The sequence below is a fragment of the Wyeomyia smithii genome, chromosome 1, assembly GCF_029784165.1.
Source record: "Wyeomyia smithii strain HCP4-BCI-WySm-NY-G18 chromosome 1, ASM2978416v1, whole genome shotgun sequence".
Classification (NCBI taxonomy): domain Eukaryota; kingdom Metazoa; phylum Arthropoda; class Insecta; order Diptera; family Culicidae; genus Wyeomyia; species Wyeomyia smithii.
In genome coordinates, this window is record NC_073694.1 from 96,441,209 (window position 1) to 96,462,290 (window position 21,082).

Here is a 21,082-nt window from a genome sequence, read left to right on the forward strand (position 1 = left end):
ATACCCCATACAGTTGGGACTATAACCCGAACTAGTTGTTAGGCACGTTTTATGGTTATTGATTATGCGGGCTAGTTGATCAGAATTAATATTAAGAGAAACAATGTAGTCACAGTTTTCTTAAAATAATGAACAAACATCGTTGAAGTTTTATTTAAAATTACAACATAAAAATGTTGCATCCAACACTTCTCGTTCAGTGTATCTTATGTCAAAACGCGTAACGGTGCTAACAGGCATACCACTACACGCTCGTCAAATTCAACTCTAAACTGAGTAAGATGTCACTCACTTTCGTTAAAAGTGAACCTACCCTGAACAGAGTTTTCATGATATTACTCATTTGTGGGTAAAGTCGCCATGTGTCAGAAATTGAGTAGGAATCACCCTCTTCTTAGAAAACCGCTTTGAAATGAAACTAAGTTAAAGCTACTCAGTTTGCTCGTTTTGACTTTTGATCCCTTTGATGAATGAAATTGCCAGAGGATTGTTGCATACAATTATAACAAAATCACAAGTTTTTTTTTCAAATCTTTGTATTTTGCATATACATATATGTAATAAAAAAACAAACCTTAGTGAATCATTAGTGTATCTTCTGCCTTAGCAGCTTCATTAAAAACCGCAGCAATACGGTTCACTGTTACCCGGGAACTGTGACTTGAGGTTTTGAATAGTACACATGCCAAACAATCCATAACCATTCTCATATCTGGAGGAACTTAAAAACACAAATAAAAAACACTTTTTTCAAACAACAATACAACACGTTTTTCCAAACAACAACTTGTTTTTAGCGAAACGTTTTTAAATGTTTTCAATACCACTCAAAAAAAAAGAGTAGAGCAGAAAATTATGACAATCTGAGTAACTGTTACTCAGTTCGGTAAACGGAACTTACTCAATTTTTGACGTTTTAATAGACATTGTAAAACTGAGTCAAAGTTGCTCAATTTAGAGTAAAATTAAAGGAGCGTGTATAAAAGGTTGAAATAAACCAAGAGCAGCTCTCTTTTATCTGGTTACCATCAAGTCTGACGTTTCATAGCTGCTCGACATCTCCGAAAGCTCCTGGCTGGTACGTCCGAGACGGTCTCATCACTATTTAATTATATTCTCTCGGTAATAGTCTCGGTACGGTTTCGGCACAGTTTTACATCTTTAAATTAATATAAAAAGTTATATTTATAAAAAACTTATGGACCAGTGCCCGAAAATAAAACAACACCAAAAAACCCATAAAAGTTGCTGTGATAGTTACATAGTTATACTATAATTTAACTGTGTTTTTCATTGGAAATACCGTGCTGGATCGAAATCCGTACACCTAAGCACATGATAATCTTCGACGGTCAATATAAAATCAAGAAATCACATATTGCTTTAAACTGATATGTTTACTTGTAAGTCTACTTATATTTTATCACTATTTTCAAGCAAAATGATTAAAATCACTCCGAAACTTGAAAAAATCATGTTTAAATAGAACATGTATTGAATCGAAATCCGTACACAGTTTTTTGTATGAATCAAAACCCGTACACTTTTGAATCGAAATCCGCACACACGCTATATAGACTGGATCAAAGTCCATACAACAATAAATCGAAATCCGTATCGTTATAGAAGTACAAAAAAGCACATCTTTTATATATAATTTATCTTTAAATTGACGAACAAATATATTTTGATGGTCAATTGGTTCCTAAAGTTTCTAATTTTTCATATCAGCTGAGATAGACCTTTTTACGTACGAATGTATTAGTGCACCTAGTTGAGGAAAGTATTTACAAATCGCCTTTTTGTTTGCTATGCTATGTTTTTGGCAGCTGGACAAATATTCAGTTGAATACTTATTATAAGTTCTAAACTCGTTTCTGAATGAATTTTTCATTCGTGATCATGAATCGGGGGAAGCTGCTGAACATTATCGACCAAAAATGGTAAAAAGTGATAAAAAGTCGGAGCAACGAGATGCGATGATTTACAGTTTGGAGGAAACAAAAGTAACTTTACATGAGTTTACACGTTCATTAGTGTGCGTAGGTGAAAATTCACTTATCTCTATGGGGATGGGCGATACCAGGGCGATACTATTCGCGTTGACGGTGTTGCTGATATTTGTTTGGTTTTTGCATGCGAAAAAGAAGGAAGGGAATACTTCTGCATTTGTCATCACGCACATTTTGACAAATACATATGAGTGTTCACGTAGGTGCGAACAGCCTTCAAAATCTCTTTCAATGCGAATAACCCGAATAGCATCGATACGAAAGGTATCAATACTACACGCTCCTTTAATTTTACTCTAAATTGAGCAACTTTGACTCAGTTTTACATTGTCTATTAAAACGTCAAAAATTGAGTAAGTTTCGTTTACCGTACTGAGTAACAATCTGAGTAACGATTGTCATAATTTTCTGCTTTACACGCTCGTAAGTAATAACTCTAAAATGAGTAACATTTGACGCATTTTCGTTAAAAATAAGAACAATTATAAAATTGAGTAACTCCACAAATACTCAAAACTGAGTAACACTAGGCGTCTTTAAAAATGAGTCATTATTACTCAAAATTTGAGTACGACATTACTCATTTTTTGGGTACAGTTCAGTTTCATTACTGGCTAGAAATCCGCCACGATCAATAAACGACACCACATATTCATCAATAATTTTACCTTGTAATGATAGTAAACAGTTATGATGCCTTCTGAGGCGCACACAATTAAAAAACATATGTTACAAACTGAAGCACATCACAATCACCTTTCAAAATGGACGTCGTTATATGCGACGTTACTCAGAAAGAAGTAATATGAAGGGAACCCAAAAAGTGAGTCAAAGTTACTCAAAATCAAAAAGGACTTCTACTCATTTTTTGACGTCTAAGAACATCGTTCTAAACTGAGGCAGAGTTGCTCAGTTTATGAGTTATTAGTTACGAGCGTGTACTCTTCTTTTTGAGTGGTATTGAAAACATTTAAAACGTTCCGCTAAAAATAAGTTGTTGTTTGGAAAAACGTGTTGTATTGTTGTTTGAAAAAAGTGTTTTTGACGTAGAGTACGTCTTACGGCAACAATTACAGGGATCCTATTTCAATACAAGGATCCAATTTCAAAACCGAAAACATCGAGAGCGTCACAAAAATTGTCCAATTTCAAACGTTTAAACCCAGTCAGTTTCCAACCGATTTCTGTCATTTTTGCAGCAATCGATTGGAAAATCATTTAAGCACTCGTCCAAATGCAGAAAATTGTAATCTGAACTGATGCTCTGATGATCTGATTGTTCAAACTATTGTAATATTGAAAATTGTTGAACATTGTCGAAACGCAAATTTCGACTTTTGATTGGTCGCTTGCTGCCTTTCCCTAAAAAGGATGACAGAATGGAGTACTTAGTTAGCCGGGAATGCACTCTTCGGGCTATATAAGAGACTGTTTCTCCTTTGCCTCCTGGCCTTTGTGCTCTACGCAACCTCTTGGTTCTTTAAGACTCTTTGCTAACTTAGCTAACTAACCTGGAGACTGGCCGTTAGGTAACACTGGCTTGTCGGTGGTCAACCTGTCGCCTGTTTTTCAACTCTAAAACAATTTGGGAGGCAGCTGCGCAAACCGCCCTCCAAATGTTCGGGTCTTTACACACCCTCCGAACTAGGTTGTCGGGAGTGGTGTCTGGCCCGCTCACTACCATCATGTCGCTACGCGCATGCGCAAAACGAGCACACACGAAGAAGACATGCTCAGCAGTCTCTTCCACATCCACGCACTTGGGACAATTGGGCGACCCCTCATTCCCGAATCTGTGTAGATACTGCCTGAAGCAACCATGACCTGACAGAATCTGTGTCAGGTAGAAGTTCACTTCTCCATGGCGCCTTCCGACCCATTCGGATACGTCCGGAATAAGTCGATGCGTCCATCTACCCTTCGTGGAGTTGGACCACTCCTGCTGCCATCTGATCATCGATAATGATCTTCTAATGCCTCGTATGCCCCTTGTGTCACGTTGATCGAAGCATTCTACGTCTTCCTTAATGGCTTTGCTGATAGGAATCATGCCGGACAGAACGCAGATTGCGTCGTATGACACTGTGCGATACGCACTCGCAACCCTCAGGCACATGAGCCTGTAGGTACTTTCCAGTTTACCACGATAACTGTTAGTACCTAGCGCTTTAGACCACACTGGCCCACCATACCTAAGTATGGACGAAACCACGCATGCAAGAACTTCACGCTTGCTGCCATACTCCGCTGCGCTATTAGACATCATTCGAGATAGACCTGCAACGGCCGTTGAAGCCCTCTTACAGGCATAGTCAACGTGACTCTTGAACGTGAGCTTATCGTCAACAATAACCCCTAAGAGCTTCAAAGATCGCTTTGAGGTAATGGTGCAGTCTCCGACTCTGACCACCGCCTGTTGCGCTGATTTACGGTTATTCACAACAGTGACCTCCGTCTTATGATGCGCTAACTCCAGTTTCCTAGAGTGCATCCAGTCTTCGACCTTGCGTATGCAGTGCGCGGCCGTCAACTCGACCTCTTCGATCGACTCGCCGTAGACCTCTAGCGTTATGTCGTCTGCGAAACCGACGATCACAACCCCTGCAGGGAACTTTAGTTTCAACACTCCGTCATACATGACATTCCACAGCACCGGACCCAGGATGGAAACTTGCGGCACCCCTGCGGTGATTGGGACGCACTTCTGACACTCCTCCGTGTTGTAAACTAGTACTTGATTTTGGAAATAATTTTCCAAAATCTTGTACAACGACACTGGTACGTGGATGCTCCTAAGCGTGAGCGCTATGGAGTCCCAACTGGCACTGTTGAACGCATTCCTCACGTCGAGCGTGACAAGTGCGCTGTAGCGAATGCCCCAACTCTTACGCTGAAGTGCTACCTCTGCCGTCTTGGTGACATAGAGAATAGCATCCAGCGTGGACCTACCTTTCCGGAAGCCGAACTGGTTACTTGCCAGACCGTTTACACCCTCTGTGTACTTCACCAGTCTGTTGAGGATGATCCTCTCAAGCACCTTGCCCGCAGTGTCCAGCAGACAGATAGGTCTGTATGCCGATGGGTCTCCTGGCGGTTTCCCCGCCTTCGGTAACAGCACCAACCTCTGTCGCTTCCACCTCCCCGGAAAGAGGCAGTCATCCAGGCACTTCTGCATGACTGCTCGAAATAGGTCGGGGGCCACTTTTATGGCCGTCTTGATGGCCAAGTTTGGGATTCCATCTGGTCCCGGTGCCTTGCTCACCTTTAGGGAGTTGGCGATCACGGTGAGTTCCTCATTCGTAACCCTTACCTCCTCCTCAACCTCGACGCGGCTGCTGTCGCTCACGGATTGGATGTCTGGCAGGTTGGCCATCCCTGGTCTGTGTCTGAGATACTGGAACGTCGAACGTGAGACTCGGCAGCCGGAGGCCAAGGATTTGGCTCGTGGCGTGGAAAGCGTCCCTCGATGATGCGCTCCAGCATCGCTGGTGATCGCTCCGCAGGCGCCAACACGCCTTTAGTCTTTGCCATTACGACCCTGTAGGCGTTACCCCACGGATTCGTATTGGCACTTGCACATAGCCTATCGAAGCAGGCCCTCTTGCTCGCCTTTATCGCACGCTTGAGCGCCAATCTTGCAGATCCGAGTTCTGCACGGCGCTATACTTTTTGTGCATCAGTACGTGCACGTTGCAACATACGTCTTGCACGGAGGCTATCGCGTCAGTCCACCAGTATACCGGTGGCTTACCATTCCTAGGCTGTCGAGTCCTAGGCATGGTGGCATCGCACGCCCGCGATAATGTGGCAACTAATTGGTCAGCACTCGGGTGGAGCCAACTGCCCCCCCCTCGCGCTCTCTTCTCATTGCCTCTGCAAATACCTCGGCATCGAAGTGCGATGTCTTCCACCCGCGGACGGTCGGAGTATTGGCTCTACCCGTCGCCTGCCGCCTCGCGTTATGGACTACGCTATAGTAGACCGACTGGTGGTCACTATAGGTGTAGCCATCGTCTACCCTCCAGTTCACGATCAGTCCTGGGCTGGAGAACGTCACGTCGATGATCGACTCCGCACCATTTCTGCTGAATGTACACTTGGTTCCAACGTTGGCCAGATCTAGGTTGAGCTTTGCCAAAGCTTCCAACAAGATCTGACCCCTCCGGTTCGTGCGGCGGCTTCCCCACTCAACAGCCCAAGCGTTGAAATCGCCCGCCACTACTAAGGGTGTTAGTCCCGTCAGCTCCATAGATAACAAGTCGACCATCTGGGTGAGCCGTTCGATAGACCAACGCGGCGGAGCATAACAACTGCAGTAGAACACTCCGTCCACCTTGGCAACCGTGTATCCTTCATTTTATTACAAAAGTTCACATCAATGGACAACTTAATCCTAATTCCCTAACAAAAAAAATCCTTCATTTGAGGTTGACACAACCTACTGAACCGAGAACTTGCTGGTCGTGCATATGGCCGCCGTACTGGACTTATCTGCAACCCAATTACCGTTTCCGGGAGGAATGCAGTAGGGGTCTGATACGATTGCGATGTCCGACCGCGACTCAGACGCTGCTTGGTATAGCAACTGCTGTGCCGCATAGCAATGGTTCAGGTTCAATTGTGTCACCCTCACGCCGTGGTATCGTGGCCGCCTTACCGGCTGGGCACCGTGGGCCTCCCATAAAGTGTTTGGCGTCCCGTTTTCCAGTACATACCAGGCACTTGGGAGGCTCCTCGCAGTCTTTAGCTTTATGGCCAGCACCACCACACCGCCTACATAACTGGCTCCTATCGGGCCCGTTGCAGGTCCAGGACTTGTGTCCTCCCTCAAAACACCTAAAGCAAACGTCCGGCTGCTGAAGTATGCTTAGGGGGCATACTGACCAGCCAACTTTAAGTTTGGCTGTCTTCAGGGCAAGTTTTGCATCGGCCGATGCAAGCCGGAAAGTGGCCACCTGGGTCCCCGCTGGACCCTTACGGAGGCGAATTGCCTCGGTGGCCACTTCCACTCCGTACTTATCCTTGAGGGCCTGTGCGATATCGCACCTCTCGGTGATTTCGTCCAGGTATTTGAGCTGGAGAGTCACCTCTGGGGTGAGTGCCCGAATTTGCACATCCTTTCCGAGGACCTTCTCGGCAACCGCCTTGTAGGAGGCGCTCTTGCTTTTAGCATCCTTTCGGAGCTCAAGAATCATCTCACCGGTGCGAGATCGACGGATGGTCCACACATCAGCTCCCAGATCCTTGAGCTGGGTTTCACCTCTCATTTTTTTCAAGACTTCAGAGTACTTGGACCCGTCTGTCTTGAGTATGAGGGCGTCACCCCTGCTCCGCGCCTTCTTGGCTTTCTGAGGTCGTTTTTCTAGTCCTTGGCGCTTCGTGCTACTTTGGCGCTTTTTTCCTTCTACGGTAACCCAAGGGGGTTCCATAACTGTGACTACGGTCGGTTCTTCAACGGACTTCGAACCCGCTGGTGTGCTGTCCCGCGGGTTCAGCACAACCAACCATTTTTTCGTATTTGCCGGGGCCGCTTCCCCCGGAGACTGCCTCGTTCGTTTGGCAGCTGGCCCGGAGGCGCAGACCGCCGCAAATGTGAAGGTGTCCGTTTGAACCGACTTCGTCGCCCTCCTAGACACCTCCGTTTCACCCTTCTTCTCAGATACAGCCCTTGCCATGAGTTCGGCATGTTCTGTAATCGCAGCATTAGCCGAATACCGAAGCATATATAATGCCTGCTTCAGGTACTTCGACGTATTGCTGCGACTTTTCGCAAACTCGATGATAATATCAAGCTGCTCTGACAGCGCTGCTACTCTTGGTAACGTGTCCCGTTGTCTGCCGACCGTCTTGATCAGCAGTGGGCCGGCCACTGCTCATTTTTGGTTAAATGGGTCCCCCTTCCAGCCGCTATCCTCATCCACAATGGAGTAGGTGCCTATATGGTCCCAAGGTAGTCTATGCCGGAGCAGTGAGGCCATGGCTAGGGGCGGCTGCCATAGCGCCTTATGAGTAACTATGACACCCCCGACCGGCGCAAGTCAGGAAAAGACATCCGATCCTACTCCTGCCTGGTTCCCACCAGACAATGGACTCGGAACGTACTGGAAGGCCTGCCAGGTTTTACGGGACGGAGACCCCTGCGCCGGTTGTTATCTCGCCGTTTCAAGCCGTTGTCACACGACTTCACTAAGGGAGCTCGACGCAGGTGCCAGCCCAGAATCGTGGTACGAAAACGAAATCCGACTCGTATCCTATAGCGTTGCGACCAGTTGCCGTAATTGGGAACTTACTGGCATCAACCCCAATGGGCGAAATAGTGCATTTGGGTGATTTCGGCGGCCCATTGCCTGTGTCTCACCACGGCCTAGGCTAGCTTCCGCTGATGGTCCGGGACTGCTTGCAAGCAGTGAGCACTTCCGTGGCCTTCGGTGTTCGCCGCGTACCGACCCGTGGCGGCATACAGCTCTGCCAACATATATATATATATATATATATATATATATATATATATATATATATATATATATATATATATATATATATATATATATATATATATATATATATATATATATATATATATATATATATATATATATATATATATATATATATATATATATATATATATATATATATATATATATATATATATATATAAATATATATATATAAATATATATATATATATAAATATATATATATATATATATATATATATATAGTATATATATATATATATATATATATATATATATATATATTTATATATATATATATGTGTATATATATATATATATATATATATATATAAATATATATATATATATATATATATATATATATATATATATATATATATATATATATATATATATATATATATATATAAATATATATATATATATATATATATATATATATATATATATATATATATATATATATATATATATGTAAATAATATATATATATATATATATATATATATATATATATATATATATATATATACATATATATATATATTTATATATATATATATATATATATATATATATATATATATATATATATATATATATATATATATATATATATATATATATATATATATATATTTATATATATATATATATATATATATATATATATATATATATATATATATATATATATATATATATATATATATATATATATATATATATATATATATATATATATATATATATATTATATATATATATATATATATACTATATATATATATATATATATATATATATATATATATATATATATATATATATATAGAGTGTGCACATAACGTGTATGAATATCTGTAGCGTATGTCCCGTAATATATAAGGTGTGTGGCTAGCGTGCGTGGCTTGCTATATAGCGTGTGTGTATGACGTGTATGCATGTCTGTAGCGCGTGTGTGCATGTTTATAGCGCGTGTCGCTTGCTATATAGCGTTCGTGGTTTGCTTTATAGCGTGTGCATGTCTAGCGTGTCTTGTCTGTGCATGGCTTAGCTTGTGTGGCTTGCTATTTAGCGTGCGTGGCTTGCTATATAGCGTGTGGCTAGCGTGTGTGGCTTTCTATAGAGCGTGTGGCTAGAGTGCGTGGCTAGCTGCACACTCAATCAGATAATAAATGTTCGGTAATTATTATTACAATTTCGATCGGTAAGTTTGAGAAAAAACAGAGTAGTTTGTAAAATTGATATAACTTTACATATTTTCTGTATTCAGCATATGATTTTACTGAATACTGCTATATTTTCTACTGAACTGTTCGGTAAATTAAAATTTCACCGAATATTGGTAAAAAACTACTGGACCAACTACAGAGCTGTCAATTTTTTTCTATTCGTTGTTCTCGTTCTGGTTGTCAAGTCATATTCTCGGTTTCGTTTGAACATTGAAGTTCCTACGAAAAAAAGGAGGACTTTCTCCAACAACTTCAGCTAAAAGATGATCGCATAGTACAAATTTTTCGTAAGTATATAATAACAAAAATTTTTAAATATTTTAGGAATCAAACCATCACATAATTTGCCTCTACTTCCGAGCATCTGTTGCATGCTACGTAAATAGTTTACACCGCCTTGTTAATGAACACATCCGGAAGATCTTCGGCTTTGAAACTATGAGCACAACTGGCATGAAGGTTAATTGATTTTCACCCTGACGAATTCGGTGCGGCGAGCGTCGATTTTTGATTTTTTTTATTTCCAATAGGTAAAGTTTTAATAATATTCGAATAAAAATATTGTTTTATCAAAACAATGATACATCATATTTCTGGTTTACTTAAATAATTAAAAGTGAACAAATAACAAATATCACAGACCTTTCGGTATTGTCTTACACAACTTACAGATTTGATCGGTGGTTTTGGCAACTAGTTGCATTTGCCGTTTTCACAAATTAGGTCGGTAATAATGACAGAAAGCAACAAAAATTTGATAACTGATCGATCGGTAGTGGTTTATATTACCGAACGTTTTACCGAGCGCTCAGCTGTTGAAAAGTCGGTGAAAAAAGACGAATTCGGTGATTTAATATAAGTGTGTAGCATGTGTGGCTTGATATATAGCGTGTGTGGCTAGCAGTATCCAGCTTTTTACGCACCATAATGGCGGTCGCTATAATGCGTGTTCGTAATATGCGAACCTCTCTGCTTACGTCAGATTTGCGATTTCTGAAAAATTGGCAACACAAATGTTGCCAGATATATTTTTCTTTTGATAAATTGTTTGAAGACTTCAAACTGACGTTAGCAGAGTTGTCAAATGGATGGGTAATTTATTACGAACTTTGCATTATAGCGTCCGCCATTATGGCGCGTAAAAGCTGGATAGCGTTTGAAATTTTCGTATATACATAATTGCTAATGAATCACCTCATGTAGAATTTAATTATCACTGTAAATCATCCAAAACTAAATACAAAATTTTGCCATGCTGAATAAATATTCACTTGTCAATAAATGGCATGGACAAACACAATTAACCTCAAAGTTTATCTGAAGAATTTCTGAGCTAGTGAGCCTGAATCCCATAATTTTTCGCGCAAGTCTTAGGCCTCTGCCATGGTAAACGCGAACGCGAGCGATGGGGCGAGAAACTTGCCGTAGGTAAATGAACAGTCGTAAAGAGAACTGTTTATTTACCTACGGCAAGTTTCTCGCCCCATCGCTAGCGTTCGCGTTCACCATGGCAGAGGCCTTACTAATTGCAGTAATCAGTTCTCAAATTATCTACGCTATCGTAAAATGCAGAAAATTGTTATTTGAACTGTTATATCATAGATGGAGAATGCACTATTTGCCCTTGTCTATAGCCTCTTATTCTTGTTTTGGATACGGCAGCAAGTGAAACCGTGGTGCCGGCTACAGAGGTAAACGTCATCTGGAGCAAAGAGACTATTAAATTAATTAACCCCAATTGAGTGTATTTCCAAACCTATTCCAAGAAAAACATTATGGGTATTCATGTCGAGCTCGTAAACAAATACCCAGCCGTAAAAATACTCACCTCCATTGATGAGTAATGGAAGATACACAGTTTACTGCTGGGTATTCGTATACGAGCTCGATGTGAAGACCCCTATTGACACAAGACAGGCTGTCGTATTCAACGTTACCTCTGCGGTCGTGTCTTATAAACAACCTCTTCCACTTTTTTATTCTTGTATAACACGGACACATGCCAAAAAATCCATCACCATTCTCACAACTGGAGGAACTCTACCTCCAGTTATGAGAATGGTGATGGATTTTTTGGCATGTGTACTATTTAAAACCTCAAGTCAGGGAACATACTTAAATGACGTAGCATTTTTTTTGACGTTGGACTAACGTCTATATCGAAGTTAGGCACCTGAATTTGAAAATCTATTAATTCAACCGGGGAAAACCAGGGAAAAGTGGTCAGGTTTTGAGCGCTTATATATCAGTCATTTCTTTTCAGAATTTCGAGGTTTTGGTATCAACCGATCAGAAATTCTTTTACGGTTGAATTTATGTAACAAAAATAACCTATTGTTCGAGATACACTATTGAAAAATTGATAAATCACATCGATTGTCTAAATCATACCGAGCAACCAATCACCACCTCTCTTCACAAGCACAGTCGACACTAACGGATACAACCGATCTGACTTTGTAAACAGTCTCACAGCTTTCAACCAATAACGAGCTCGCTTTCGGTAGCTGCAACAGGTGTTTCAACACCGTTTTAAAATGCTTCTTTTATCATTACCACTGAACAGATTCTAAACACCAATGGCTTGATTGATGGGGGAAATATTGCGCAAGATTGTCATATAGTAATTTAAATATGTTTTCGATACTAAACTAGTTAAAAGTTGTGTTAAAAGTCGTGCACATTCAACCAATCACAAGCTCGCTTCTTGTTTGCTCGCGGATGGATTTTTGCTTTGGGCTATATAATAGCCTGTGTCGTCTCATAGCAGACATCAGTTAACAAGTGAAAGGCCACCAGGCCGGTCTTGTATAATCAGCAGCGGTGGCTGATTCCAGCGGCCAAACTGAGCTGCAGCAGAACCAGAGCGGTGGTATCGGGCAGCAGCGGCGGAGGTAGTGGGAAGCTGCATTTCTTCATTCAGTTCGGTTCTCCTTCGATCTGAGTTGGACCCCACCAGCGGTAATCCAATTCAGATATCGTTGGATGAAAACAGCCAGAAACTGCACGAGCCAGCACCGCCACTAGGAAAGCTACCGCCATTTAGTGTGTGTGCAGTGTGCACATATAGCGTATGTGCATCTGTTTTGCTATGCCATTTGCGATGATAGGGATGGCGCTGTTGCGTGTGTATGGCTAGCTATAGCGTGTGTAAGACACTAGCATGTGTAGCATATTATGGCTATTGCGTGTATATCTTCAGCGTGTGTACGGATAGTTATAGCTTGTGTGTGGATAGCTGCTGCGTGTGTAATGATTAGTTATAGCGTATGTATGGATAGTAATAGCACATGGTTGCATAGCTTATGCGTGTGTATAGATAGTTGTATCGGATGTATGGGAAGGATTAGCGTGTGTATGGATAGCTATAGCTACAGCGTGTGTATGAATAGTTTTAACGCGTGTTTAGATAGTTATAGCATGTGTGTGAATAACTATAGCGGGTGTTTATCGAAGATTATTATTGTCATTGAAAATATTAAAACGTCTTAACGAACACAGTTGTGAATTTGATTTTACAGCAGCGATTTTAACTTCTTCAGCCAGTCTTTATTCTTCGAGGAAAAATTACTACCTATGAATGATCAACACTTATTTACTAGAAATTTGATTTAGATCAAAACGGGTTCTTTTGAGTATCATAAATTATTGGTAAAAAGAGTTGCAAGTTTTCTCAATGAGCATTCATTAAATTTTCGTTTTTGTTTCTCGGTGCGCGGTTTTGATTTTGTTTCTCGCACACAGAGAAAGAAACAAACTTGTCGCTATCGTGAAAAATAACAAAACAATTAGAAATGCTCTAAATCACAACTGAAGAAGTTAAGATATTTTCCTGTCACTCGCCCAAACCTTGATAACAACTACCGAAAAACGTGTGATTGAGCTCTTGCTATATTGAGTTATTGAACCAAACGTTTTTTTTTTCAAATACATGAAGTTATATGCTGGGCTGGAACTAACCTAGCATGAGTTTTATCGATTAAATGTCAAACAATTTTCAAATTTAAAATTTTCGGTTGAATCGTTCGAGCTCCAATTTCAGATAGTTTCGTAAAGTTTGCTTTTTGCTTAGATAGGAAAATTTTACCAATTCGCTCAATTAAATGATTGTCTTGGTAGTGCAGCAAACAAAGGGTTGATTCGAATATGTATGAAATGACAGTGATTAAATAAAAGATATCCATTCTTTTAGTATATATTATTATTTATAACGTTCTAACGTCTCAGCATTCAGAAATGCACTGTTAGATAAAATTGCAGCAAATACTAGAGTTGCAATTCTCTCTATTATTTGTTTTAATGGAATATAAGAATACCGCAGTCCAACGTCATGCGGTCGTGTCTTGAATACCACCCTCCTACTTTTTTCATGATTTTTAGGCCCCTCCCCCCTCTCCGCTTCTGAAAAAACGTACAGAAATTCGTGCAGTCAGGTTTTTTACGCGGTTTTTTATACGCGGAATTTTTTACGAGGTTTTCTTTACGCGGATTTTTTAATTAACGATGTTTTTACGCGGATTTTTTACGCGATACCGCGCTATTTCAAAAACATCAAACGTTTAAGTGTTAAAATACCCACCGCCCTCCGAAAGATCCGGAATGACCGTCAAAGAGGACAATTTTAAATACTGGTTCTAGAGCGTCTCTGGTTGTTTCTAAGCCCTTCTTGCTGGTTCACTTTACGCGGATTTTTGAAATAGTGCGTTTTTCTTACGTGGATTTTCGAATTAATGCGGTTTTTCTACGAGGTACGTAATAAAAACCTGACTGTAGTAACATACATACAAAAAATACTTGAAAAAAAAAACCGTATCTAACTCAACTTATTTACAACTTATAGACTCGTGACTGCATCTTCTGCTTCAAAGGGCTTGTGTTTTGGTACAAGGAGTAAAGGTGTTTAAACAACTTAGTATGATCCATGTCTGCAGAAAACACAGAAACTATTCCGGAAATGAAACGAGTATCTTGTAATTCACAAAAAAGTAACGATTTTTGTATTTAAAACAGATTGCGTGTTTGGAAATCCAAGTGATTGTTTATGTAGCAGAGCTTTTAGAAGATTTCAGAATGCCACAGATAAAAACATTTCGACAGATCTCGCTGCAATACTTTGTGCAATGTTTTAGTGTATTTTTAGAATACATTTTCCCTGCAGAAAAATCAGTCTTTAAAAAAAATGCTACGTCGATTTTACTACAACCCCCCTCCCCCCTTGTCACAGCTTGTCACAAAATGATGGTATCCCCCCTCCCCCCATGAATGCTACGTCATTTAAGTATGATCCTTCTCAGTTCCCGGGTAACAGTGAACCGTATTGCTGCGGTTTTTAATGAAGCTGCTAAGGCAGAAGATACACTAATGATTCAATAAAGTTTTTTTTTTTTTATTACATATACCTATGTATATGCAAAATACAAAGATTTGAAAAAAAACTTGTGGTTTTGTTATAATTGTATGCAACAATCCTCTGGCAGTTTCATTTATCAAAGGGATCAAAAGTCAAAACGAGCAAACTGAGTAGCTTTTACTCAGTTTCATTTCAAAGCGGTTTTATAAGAAAAGGGTAATTCCTACTCGATTTCTGACACATGGTGACTCTACCCATAAATGAGTAATATCATAAAAACTCTGTTCAGAGTAGGTTCACTTTTAACGAAAGTGAGTGACATCTTACTCAGTTTAGAGTTAAATTTGATGAGCGTGAAGATATTTAGTCCCTATACGCTCGTTCAATTTAATCTAAATTGGTTAGAAAGTACTCACTTTCGTAGTTTGATTCAAAATGTCAAAAATTGAGTAATATTGATTAACGAAACTGAGTAACTTTCACCCTGTTTTCTTTTTTTTGTTTTGCTTACTTTTGGGTAACCGTTCATTTTATATCAGTTTGCTGTAAACAAAAGCTAAGCTTTTTACAGTTCCCTGTTTGTTTCGCTTATTCGTACATGGATATAGTTTTGAAAGTACTGCAACGAATAGTTTACAATAAAATAATAATCCGCTCTTTGATATATGAGCCACAAGTCAAATAAGTGTGTGTTGCAGTTGGGAACGAAACGCGAAGAATGAGTGCATAAAAACATCGGACACGTCCGCTTGTTCGAATAACTTCTGTTTTTGTTACATTGATTTTGTAACATATTGATCAAGCTATTTGAGTGGTCAGATCCATATTCTTAAATCATGGATGCTAATTCTTTGCTAATTCTTTTTGTAATACTAGTTGGTTCCTGTATAGCTGGAAGTATACTTTTAATCGTGATGCTGTTAGAGAAAAAACTAAAAATGTGTATATGTTTGGTGCTAGGTTGTTGGTGGGAACAGCCCTTACAGTCATAATACCAGAAGGAAGTCGTTCCTTGTACGATGGAAGCTCAGATGGAAGCAATCTTGAAGTTTAATACGTGGGCACCTCTCTAACACCGGACAATAAACACATTTATCCACATTTGGGCTCTCCCTAGTGCTGGGCTTTGTCTCCATGATACTTGTACCGTTGTTGTAGCTTTTTCACGCGAAGCAATCCGAAAGATGGTAATAATATAAAATATTATTAATTCGGTAACTTGATGGGAAATAAATCTACAACATTTTAACGATTTTTCGTATGTTGTTTTCAAATTTTAATTTCCGAATTTCCTAATGTTTTCTTTTGCGTAGGGAAGTCAAATTAACGAAACTGAGTAACAGTTACTCAGTTTGGCTAATTTATGCTTTTTTAAATGAGTAAGTAGTACTCAGTTTTTGACATTTATCTATGCTACTCAAAAATGAGTAACTATATGGTTACTCTGTTTAGGGTAGATCCATTTTTAACGAAATTGAGTCAAAATTTACCCAAATTAAAGAAAAAAGGCCGAGCGTGTAGGTTATGTATAAAGTTGATCTATTCGCGTTGACGGTGTTGCTGATATTTGTTTGGTTTTTGCATGCGAAAAAGAAGGAAGGAAATATTTTTGCTTTTGTCATCACGCACATTTTGACAATTACATATGAGTGTTCACGTAGGTGCGAACAGCCTTCAAAATCTCTTTCAACGCGAATAACCCGAATGCTTGGGAACGTAACGTCAAACGTCGATACACTGAACGGAATCGTCGAGTCTTTATTAGAAAATTTATTATTCAGAAGTATCAGACGGGTGAAATTAAGAAAAGCCCCTCGCATGACTATTTGGACTTCTGTGATAATCATTCATTGCCCAATTTCTTATTTCGCTCTATCAAATTGACACCTCAATAGCGCAGTGGCAGTTTTTTTTGGTTCATGGTTTGTTTTGTTTTTCATTTGCAACATTAAGTACATATTTTTGAGCAGCTTTAGTTGAAAATTAGGTTGAATATCAAAACAAAACTAATAGCGAATTTCTTTATTCCACTGCGTGCGGGCAAAACTGCCGAGAAATAATAAAACGTCATCACCATTTGAGACGCAAGTAAGAAAGAGATGCCAGATAATTGTTTACGAACTTAGCACGTGCGGTGGTGGGTTGAAGCTGACAAATTTTACAGTGCGCTTCGGGCAACACGGCAGGTCAAAACTGGGTCAACATCAAGCGAATAAAGAAGGGCTTTGACAGCAGTTAGTGCGCTTCCAGGTAGGGTTACCATTTGGTCGGAGTTAAAAATCAGGACACCTTTTTTTCTGGCACAAATTTGATCTAAGCTATTTTCATTTTTTGAGACATCAATAAATAAAACCACAATCTGAGATTTGCACTTCAACATACGCCAAAACACTCATTCATTTATTTAACGTATTTCTCGGACGATTCAATTCTGCAACATTGATTCATCAGGCAGCATTTTTCGAGTGGGAACGAGGTTCAACCAAAGAAAAAATTCGTTCAAAATGAGTCCGTTTCTATCCGGGGTCAAGATGATCATTCAGAAAAATCAGGACAAATGCTAAAATATGAAAAATAAATCAGGACGCTCTAAACGGGTCTCAAAATCAGGACATGTCCTGCTAAACCAGGACGGATGGTATCCCTACTTCCAGGTCAAAACGAGGTGAGCTGGTGGAATGAAGAAATTCGCTATAAGTGTTGCATGATTGATTGGGTGATACTAAGTATCGATACTTTCTCAATTGTCATTGTATCGATACCAGACCTCACGGTTTTAAGTATATCTTATTAATATACATAGGTATCAAGCACTGACAATCGCTGGAGTGATTTCTTATTAATCTACCAAGGTAGCAGTCATGATAGAGATTTTTTTTGTCTATATAATAAAATATTTTTGTCAAGCGTTTCGATAACGCTAGTATCGATACCCATCACCCAACCCAGTTTGTGTTGATTGTACGCGTTGTTGCTGAGTAATAAGAGTTTGAAGGTTATTTTTCGACGTAAATTATTCTCCGCCGGGAACAGGTTAAGGAAATCATATACAAACATGAACTGTTTTACGATTCAGTTTCACACCGTTTCACTTTCGATATGCTCATCCATAATCTTTTCCATAGTTAATAACAATCATTTTACCTGTTTAGTGTTGCCCTTATTTGTTTGAACTGCGCAAGCAAAAGATGATAATCAGTTCTAAAATGATATACAATCGTTAAAACCTAAAGTCAAGCAATGATAACACATTTATGAGCGAGCAATTTGGTTCAGTGTAGTCTGCTTTTTCTCTTGGCAGTTTTTGCCCATAACAAGGCTCAAAATAGAGGTAAGTCTACTAGATCATGATTCTCAAAGCAGTTTTCAAGTCGAATCGCGAAAAAACGACTCTAGTGCTTGGGATCTTTTGTGCAACATGATTTGCCTCGAATACAATGGGCACACTAGCGACATTACTTATATATAGGGACTAAATAATCTTATGCGTGAAGGGATCAAAAGTCAAAACGAGCAAACTGAGTAGCTTGTACTCAGTTTCATTTCAGAGCGTTTTTTTAAGAATAGGGTAATTCCTACTCAATTTCTGACACATGGTGACTCTACACGCTCACTCTGGGCTACTCAGCGGCTGAGTTGAATTTTAATCATTCTTTTCAGTTGTTCGAAGACGTCAAAAAATGAGAAGAATCAAATTGATCATGGCGGCAAATTTACTCAAAATTGGGTAACTGGCGCTTACGTGTTGTTTTTGTTATTTTTTTTTGCGATGCAAACAGCAAACCGTCTGAAAAAAGGAGCAAATAGAAATGTTTGAAATTAGTTGTTATCGGTAGGTAATTCATAATTTGAAATAATTGACTGCAACTAATGCCAATTTTTCTTTTTCACCAGGACTCGTTGGTTGGATATACGGCGAATAAATTCAAAGATCTCCCGTGTCCCGGCGAACAAAGGTAAATTTCTTGAAATAAGCCTTTATAAAAATAAAATTCATTTAAAATGCAAAATATAATAATATCGAGTCAATAATGATAATTTTTCCGAAATTCCCTAATTGAAGCTTAAAGTACTCATTTTTGAGTCGAAAATTAGTAACTTTTACGCATCGCGCATCCAGTATAATATGGGTAATATTTACTCAATTTTCATAACATTCGGTGGTACTCAAAAATGAGTAAAACAACTTCTACTCAATTTTGAGTACATACGGTTTTAGCGAAACTGATTAGGTTTTGACTCAGTTTTGGGTTATCCAGAATGAGCGTGTACCCATAAATGAGTAATACAGCCTAAGGGATCATTCAAATAATACATAACGCTTTAGGGGGTGGGGGGATATTTAGCGGAGCGTTATATTGCATGTGACAAACATGTAAAATTGCGTTACATGGGGGTGGGTGGGTATTGAAAATTGCCAAATTCCGCGTTATGTAATATTTGAATGGTTCCTAATGGTATCGCGTCATGTTTCAAGGGCAGACATCTCGACGTATGTGTAAACGAGATAGCATATTACCGTGACTTTCATACTCCTTTATCTGACAGCTGACAGTGGGCACAAATGAGTTTGAGCCCAGGACATGAGTTCATTGTCATTCACTACATTTATTTGTTGAACCTTTTCACGGGGTAGCGACGTTAGATTTGACAACTAGTATGGGAAAGTTAAGTTCAAGTTTTATAACAACAGTATTATGAAAACAGTATTCCTACTTTATTCACGTGTCCGGCTCCAACGGAACTTTGTAACATTCTGTTCTCATGAATGTTCGAACTGATAGCCTCCCTAACATTATTGGTGTCTTGTGTGCTTTTGTGTGTATTGTCGGCAAATGGGATAGTTGACCACAAGTAGTGTTGAATTGTTTATTGGCCAAAGGATTATCTATTCTTTCCTGTATTATAATACAAAACTAATTATAGAGCTTACATTTTGACGTTGGACTAACGTCTATATCGAAGTTAGGCACCTGAATTTGAAAATCTAGTAATTCAACCGGGGAAAACCAGGGAAAAGTGGTCAGGTTTTGAGCGCTTATATATCAGTCATTTCTTTTCAGAATTTCGAGGTTTTGGCATCAACCGATCAGAAATTCTTTTACGGTTGAATTTATGTAACAAAACTAACCTATTGTTCGAGATACACTATTGAAAAATTGATAAATCACATCGATTGTCTGAATCATACCGAGCAACCAATCACCACCTCTCTTCACAAGCACAGTCGACACTAACGGATACAACCGATCTGACTTTGTAAACAATCTCACAGCTTTCAACCAATAACGAGCTCGCTTTCGGTAGCTGCAACAGGTGTTTCAACACCGTTTTTAAATGCTTCTTTTATCATTACCACTGAACAGATTCTAAACACCAATGGCTTGATTGATAGGGGAAATAATGCGCAAGATTGTCATATAATAATTTAAATATGTTTTCGATACTAAACTAGTTAAAAGTTGTGTTAAAAGTCGTGCACATTCAACCAATCACAAGCTCGCTTCTTGTTTGCTCGCGGGTGGATTTTTGCTTTGGGCTATATAATAGCCTGTGTCGTCTCATAGCAGTCATCGGTTAACAAGTGAAAGGCCACCAGGCCGGTCTTGTATAATCAGCAGCGGTGGCTGATTCCAGCGGCCAAACTGAGCTGCAGCAGAACCAGAGCGTAGTATCAGGCAGCAGCGGCGGAGGTAGTGGGAAGCTGCATTTCTTCATTCAGTTCGGTGCTCCTTCGATCTGAGTTGGACCCCACCAGCGGTAATCCAATTCAGATATCGTTGGGTGTGTGTGCAGTGTGCACATATAGCGTATGTGCATCTGTATTGCTATGACATTTGCGATGATAGGGATGGCGCTGTTGCGTGTGTATGGCTAGCTATAGCGTGTGTAAGACACTAGCATGTGTAGCATATTATGGCTATTGCGTGTATATCTTCAGCGTGTGTACGGATAGTTAAAGCTTGTGTGTGGATAGCTGCTGCGTGTGTAATGATTAGTTAT

General features: G+C 39.5%; 2 long non-coding RNA genes across 2 annotated transcripts; both read left to right on the forward strand.

Annotated features, from left to right (window-relative positions):
• The first annotated feature begins 997 nt into the window (after nucleotides 1–997).
• Nucleotides 998–10,319, forward strand: LOC129718673 (uncharacterized). Its single transcript, XR_008727003.1, has 2 exons — nucleotides 998–1,403; nucleotides 10,054–10,319. It is a non-coding gene; the product is annotated as an uncharacterized LOC129718673 (long non-coding RNA).
• A 7,878-nt stretch (nucleotides 10,320–18,197) lies between these two features.
• On the forward strand, nucleotides 18,198–19,085 carry LOC129718674 (uncharacterized). Its single transcript, XR_008727004.1, has 3 exons — nucleotides 18,198–18,410; nucleotides 18,740–18,911; nucleotides 18,974–19,085. It is a non-coding gene; the product is annotated as an uncharacterized LOC129718674 (long non-coding RNA).
• Nucleotides 19,086–21,082: the final 1,997 nt, after the last annotated feature.